Here is a 7,557-nt window from a genome sequence, read left to right as displayed (position 1 = left end):
CCGGTTTGGACTATGCTATCAACGAAGAAGTTCTCTTTTCTAGAGTGAAATTCTAAATCGGCATAATTCCTATCCATCAAGTTTTTGGCGCCGTTGACAGGGATGTGATGAATCTACATTTCATGGTATTTATTTGCTCTAATTTGGTGGATTTCATCAACTTTCCTTGCATGTATTCAATGAAATAGCATGTTTTTGTGTTCTCTCCCTAAATTGTGCCTAATTATGAAAGCATGCTTTTTAGGCCCTTAATTGCTAAATTTTATTTACTTTAATTCCATTTGATGCCTTGATGTGTTTGTTGAGAAATTTCAGGCTTGTAAGGAAAAGATTAGATTGAAGGAATGAAGAAAAAGCATGTAAAAGTGGAGAATTCATGAAGAAATGAAGTCTGGAGCTTTTCAGCAAATGTGCGTGTGCACAACCTTCTGTGCGTACGCACAAGTAGAAAAATTAGCAAGTGTGCGTATGTACACAACTGTGCGTACGCACAGGTTCCAACACGTGACCTCATTTAATGCAATTCGCTGGCAGCAAATTTTGGGCCTCTAGAACCGAATCCAACTCATTTCTAAAGCTATTTCAACCCTAATTCAAGAGGAGGCAAGAGGAGGGCAATTAGGTTTAGCTTTAGTAAAATATTTTAGGTTATTCTAGAGAGAGAAGCCCTCTCTTCTCTCTAGAATTAGGATATATTTAGTTAATTTTCTCTTAGATTGATGCTTTAATTCTTGTCTTGATTTAGTTTCTTTACTATTTCTTCTTCTAGCTTCTTACTTCTTTTAGTTTTACTTGTTATTCCTTTTATTTAGTTATTTTATTGTAATGAACTCTTGTTAATTTGAATTTCTATTAATGCAATTTCATGTTTCTTTGTTTATTGTTATTTAATTGAGTTGTTATTATTATTTTCTTGCTTTTGCTAGCTTTAGAATTAATTATTATTGGAATTTAATATGCTTTTATTTTCATGCACACCAAGTATTTGATAAAATGCTTGGTTTAGTTTTAGTGTAGTTTTTCACACACTTGGCTTAGAATTGAGGACTTAGGTGACTTTGAGTCATTGATGTCCATTCTTGATTGATATATTAGGGTAGTTAATTAATTTGGTTTCCATTGACGCTAGTCTTTCACTAAGTTAATTAGTGAGTTGACTAGGACTTATGAATTGAGATTAATTATGCCTATTTGACTTATTCTCGATATTAGGGTTGACTAAGTAGGATTGACTCTTCATAATCATCGTGTATTTGTGGTCAATGGCTAGGATAGGTAACCTTGGCTCTCAATCCTTGCCAAGAGGTTCCTTAGCACCTCAATTTTCCGTTCTTTTGCTTAATTGCCTTGAGTTTGATTCCTTTTGATATTTAGTTAATGTTTGCTTATTTAATTTCTTGTCATTTACATTTCGTGCATCTTGCAATCTCAACCCCCATTCTCTCATAGCCAATAATTGATCACTCTATTGCAATTCCTAGGGAGAACGACCCGGGACTTAAAAACGCCCAGTTATTTTGTGTTGATTGTGACATCTTTGAATTAAACTTTGATATTGGGATTCCATTGCCGGTTTGGACTATGTTATCAACGAAGAAGTTCTCTTTTCTATAGTGAAATTCTAAACCAGCACAATTCCTATCCATCAAGTTTTTGGTGCCGTTGCCGGAGAGTTGCAATGTGTGCTTATTATTGGCTATTGTGCTTATGTGAATATTGTGAATAGCTTGTTTTTGGTTGATTATTTGTTTGCTTTTGTTAGTTGTTAGGAGTTTGTTTTAGTTTCTCTTGTTAGCTTTTGTTTTTTATTTCCTCTTTACTCTATGAATTCTCACCTTTTTGGCTTGGAGTTTGGTTGTTATGATGTTGTAGGAAGTGAAAACCTCAATAATGGAATGCATCATGAGTTGTGGGATCAATTGAGTGAGGAGCCATATGCTTCTAGGCAACCCTCTTGGCAAGAACCTCCTCCATATCCTTATAGCTACTTTCCACCTCTTGATGCACACCAATACAACCCAAACCCTCAACATTATGATCACCCTCACTCACAAGCCACATCACACTATCACCAAACACCTCCACATGAGCCTAACCTATACCCACCATACGATCAACCTTATGTGCCTCATGAACAACCTTATGAACCATACTTAGAGCCACCACAATTCCAACACCAATACCCTACACCACCTCAATACTCTCATCAATGTCAAACCACCTTCAACATATGAGGACCTTCTCCCACATGATGAACCTCCTTTTTTTCCACAACCTTCAACGGAGGAAGCACTTCAATTCTTCCTTCAAGAGCAAGAAGAGTACCAAAAGAGGCAAGACAACATCATGGCTACCTTAGCCGGAGCCCTATCTCACTTAGCCTCACTACACTCTTCCAACAATTCAAGTACTTCCATTGATGAAAGTGAAGTATTAACTTCAATTGAAGCATGTGGAGTGGAGGAGAGTTTGGAACTCCAAGGGAAAGAGGATGGGTTGAATAATGAGTTACAAATAGAGAAGGTTGAATTCAAGGAATTAGAAGAAGTGGTTAAAGAATTTGAAGATGTAGAGATCATACAAGAAGAGAAAAAGGGATTGGAACCCACATTGCCATTTGCCAAAGCTATTTGAAGTCCCTCCTCCTAAGTCACTATCACCTCCTTCATTTAAGTGGGTAACATTCTTAACCTTAAGCTTCCTTATCCCACTTGAGTATGGTTTAATTGAAAATGATAGTCAACTTAGGAATATTTGTGGATTGGGAAATAAAGAAAAATTAGGTAGTGGTTGGAAACATGATCCTAGGTTCATAGAAGTTGAGTCTTTGAAGTTTTGCTTTAATGGTTGGTGTAATTCTCAAGTAAGTAGATCTTGGAGGGTGTTTGAATGCTTGAGTGAGAACTCTAATTGCTTGCCACCTGGATGAAATCACATGAGTCAATAAGAAGATTGGGTGCACAAGATTTGGGATACCGGAGGCTATTGGAGAAGCAAACATTGGTGGGGATTCAAGGAAGAATTCAAGCACAAGCCACTATAGCAAAAGCTTCATTTAATTATCTAACTTAAAGACAATAAATGAAAGTGCTAGGTGGGAGACACCCCACCATGGTAACACCTTCCTAACCTCTCTTTGTATATAGTTTCAATTCATTGCATTTTGTTTCTTGTAGATAGCTTAGGTTTAGTTTAGTTTCAAGCTTAGTTTGATTAGATTTTAGTTTTGGTCATGTGTTTTTGAGGAATAAGATGTTTTGGGGTTGAAACCCTTTTGTTGAGCTCAAGTTTCGTGCCTTAGAGCTCTAAATTTTTTTTGAAAAAAATAGAGCATGTGCGTGTGCACACATCTGTGCGTACGCACACCTCCCCAAAATCTGCATCCTGTGCATACGCACCCATCTATGCGTACGCACACTCATTAACCCCCCTTTGTTGGGAGCGCTTACACACCTTGTTCGTTAACATCCCCCTCTTTTTGCCTCTTGTGCATACGCACAGATGTCAAATTTTGACATTTCATATTTTAAAAAAAAGAGCTCTCTGTGCACGCGCACAGATCAGTGCACACGCACACTCCTTATCACCTCTTCTGCCCGGGACGCTCGCACCAGCTTGTGCATGTGCACCCTAACCTTTTTTTCCCTTTTGTGTGTACACACTTTTATGTGTGCGCACATACCTCACCTTGCTGAAAAAAAAATTCTTTGTGTGCGTATGCACACATGTGTGCGCACGCACAAACCGATTCACACCTATTGCCCGGAGCGCTCGCACATACTTGTGCGTATGCACACCCCCATTCTACACCTTTTGTGCGTACACACGGCCCTTTGTGCATACGCACGACTCTGTTCTCACACCACCCTACTTCTTTTTTTCTTTTCTCTCCATTTCTTCTCTTCTTTTTCCTTCTCCTCTCTTCTTTCCCTCCTCCAACCACCATCCACCACTATCATTCATCACCCACTATGATCTTTTTTAGTTAGTTGGTTACTTAATTAGTTAGTTAGTTTGTTAGTTAGTTATTTAGTTTAATTCTCTGTTTAATTTTCTATTTTGGTGCTAAGTGTTAGATGATTAAGTTAACCTGTTGATTCTGTGAGATATTGCTGCTGAATTATTGATATTATTATTGCTATTTATTGTTGGATATCTTCATTGAGGTCATACTTTGTTGCTTGGTATCGAGTTTTGAATGTTGAATATTTGCACATACCAAGTACTTATGACATTGCCTTCATGAATCTTGTTGGATTTCTAAATTGCATGTTCTAGCTAGCCACCATGTAATTGGATTTCATTATCTATCATTAGGCAATTTATTCTTAGTTTATGAATTTTTTTAGGTGATGCTTGTTATGATTGATTTTTATTTAAGTCACCTAGTTGATGCAATGAAATTAAGGAATTGTGAAATTGGATCATAAGCCCACCTAGTGACATTATTTGAGCTTTTTAAGCTTTGTGGACCATGCTTTCCATGTTTTCCACTTCATGTCAATTAGGTGTTGCAAACAAAATTTTCTTCATTATCTATTTCACAATTCCTTGATTCTTGCTTGAATACTTTTATGCTCCTTTGTTACTTATTTGTTTATTTTAACCTACAAGTTTCCTTTTTAAAGTATTTCAAGCACACTAGAATGAGTGAAGTGCATGTCTCTTTTGTGTAATTGTGACATAGCTTTCCATGCTAGTGTGTGTATTCTAAAGTGCGCAACTTAGAGTTCACACACTTGTTTCCTTCATGTCACAAACTTATTCACTCACTCATTTTAGTGATTCTTACCTCATTCCAACAATCTTTACTTCCTTACTTTTGTATCCACTCATCTTACTATCTTATTTTCTATTTTTCACGGATGAGTCACCATAAGCAACAAGGGAAGTGGGGAGAAAGAACACGTGGCAGCCGATTGATCCACCAGCTGAAGGTGGCAATCTGAAGTCGCCATACCCCCCTTGCTCATCTTTGCATGCACCGCGGACGGTGCAAACTTTTAAGTGTGGGGAGGTCGTCACTGATCAGCAATCTTGGGTGACAAATTCTAAATCCTAAACACTTTCGCATTTTATTTTTCTTAGTGTGAATGTATTTTAGAACTTTAATTGCATTTCCCTTAGTCTATTGCATTTTTTTGCATATATATAATAAGCTTAGTTAAAATGATGAAATTTTTCCAAGAAATTTATCTATAGGGCATTGATATCCTAATTGATTTGAGTTGATATTTGTTTGATTGAAACTTGCTTGAAATATATTGTGGAACATGTTTTTGAGCTAAGAACACATAAGCATGTGAGTTTTGAGTCTAATTGTGTGGTTGCATCATATAACCACTATTTTCATTCTTGTGTGCGCTATTCTCCTATGATTGCAATCTTTGATTTGCTTGATTCTTTATGTCTATTTTCTGATGTATATATGCATTTATATGATTGAGGCCATAATTTTATTTAGCTCACTTACCCAAATAGCCTACCCTTTTATCTTCCGTTGTTAACCAATTTTGATCCTATTTTAATCTCCTTTTGTTCTTAATTTTAACACATCACTACCCCTAAGTGAAAAATAATAAATACCCTTAATTTGGATCTTTGATTAGCTTATGCTAGTGAGAGTATGTATCATCTAAGTGTTGGGAAGTTGGAAACTTTGGTATTTGTACTTTTGTTGAAGATCTTGGGAATTGGGTACATACTCATGCATTAAATGTTTAAACCATATGCATTGATGCTCTTGTATATATTTTAGTTTGAAAAAAATGAAATGAAAAGGAGAAAAAGAAAAGAAAAATAAAAAGAAAAAAATATAGAAAAAGAAAAAAATAGAGAAAAAGAAAGCAACAAAAAGGGGACAAAATACCCCAAAGTAGAGTAATAATAACAATGCATATGGGATGTGAATTGAAGAGAATGTCTGAGTGTGTGAAAAAGTAAAGAATGGGTAGTTAGGTTTGCATTTGAATTGTATAGATTGTTACGTAGGTTAGGTGAGAGTTTAGGCTAATCGAAGATGCAAATTTCAAACTCACTTGACTATATATAACCCTACCTTAACCCTAGCCCCATTACAACCTTGTGAAAAGTCCTCATGATATTTGTATGTATGCATTGAATAACTGTTGATTGATAGATAATAAACAAATCTTACAAAGTATGATTAGAAGAGAATTGAGTGAATCAACCCCAAACACTTGAGTGATTAGAGTGTATACACATCCGGTGAGGGGTTCGATTGCTCAAATTCTATGTTTTCGCCTTTGATTATCTCCTTTCTTGCAAGTTGTTAACTTTTTTCAATAACTCAATTCAATTTTGAATTTGATTTAATTGCTTTAGCCCTTATGTTTATATATGTATTCTTGGAAATTGATTTATTTTGACTAAGTAGTTGCATTCATTTAGATAGATTGCATATAGGTAGTTTCCTTGCTTTGAATAAATATAATATCCCTCTCTTGTTTCTTTCTTGAGTTTAGCATGAGGACATGCTATTGTTTAATTGTGAGAATTTGATGAATCCATATTTTATGGTATTTATTTGCTCTAATTGGGTGGATTTCATCAACTTTCCTTGCATTTATTCAATGAAATAGCATGCTTTTGTGTTCTCTCCCAAAATTGTGCCTAATTGTGAAAATATGCTTTTTAGGCCCATAATTGCTAAATTTTATTTACTTTAATTCCATTTGATGCCTTGATGTATTTGTTGAGTGATTTCAGATTTGTAAGGCAAAGATTGGATTGAAGGAATGAAGAAAAAGCATGTAAAAGTGGAGAATTCATGAAGAAATGAAGTTTGGAGCTTTTCAGCAAATGTGTGTGCGAACAACCTTTTGTGCGTACACACAAGTGGAAAATTAGTAAGTGTGCGTACACACAGGTGCCAGCATGTGACCTCATTTAATGCAATTCGCAGCAAATTTTGGGCCTCCAGAACCCAATCCAACTCATTTCTGAAGCTATTTCAACCCTAATTTAAGAGGAGGCAAGGGGAGGGCAACTAGGTTTAGCTTTAGTAAAATGTTTTAGGTTATTCTAGAGAGAGAATCCCTCTCTTCTCTCTAGAATTAGGATAGATTTAGTGAATTTTCTCTTAGATTGATGCTTTAATTCTTGTCTTGATTTAGTTTCTTTACTATTTCTTCTAACTTCTTACTTCTTTTAGTTTTACTTATTATTCCTTTTATTTAGTTATTTTATTGTAATAAACTCTTGTTAATTTGAACTTTTATTAATGCAATTTCATGTTTTTGTATTTATTGTTATTTAATTGAGTTGTTATTATTATTTTCTTGCTTTTGGTAGCTTTAGAATTTATTATTATTGTAATTTAATATGCTTTTATTTTCATGCATACCAAGTATTTGATAAAATACTTGGCTTAGTTTTAGTACAGTTTTTTACACTCTTGGCTTGGAATTGAGGACTTAGGCGACCTTGAGTCATTGATGTCCATTCTTGATTGATATATTAGGGTAGTTAATTAATTTGGTTTCCATTGACGCTAGTCCTTCACTAAGTTAATTAGTAAGTTGACTAGGACTTATG

The sequence above is a fragment of the Arachis hypogaea genome, chromosome 20, assembly GCF_003086295.3.
Source record: "Arachis hypogaea cultivar Tifrunner chromosome 20, arahy.Tifrunner.gnm2.J5K5, whole genome shotgun sequence".
NCBI classification, from domain to species: Eukaryota; Viridiplantae; Streptophyta; class Magnoliopsida; order Fabales; family Fabaceae; genus Arachis; species Arachis hypogaea.
Note: the sequence above shows the minus strand (reverse complement) of the source record.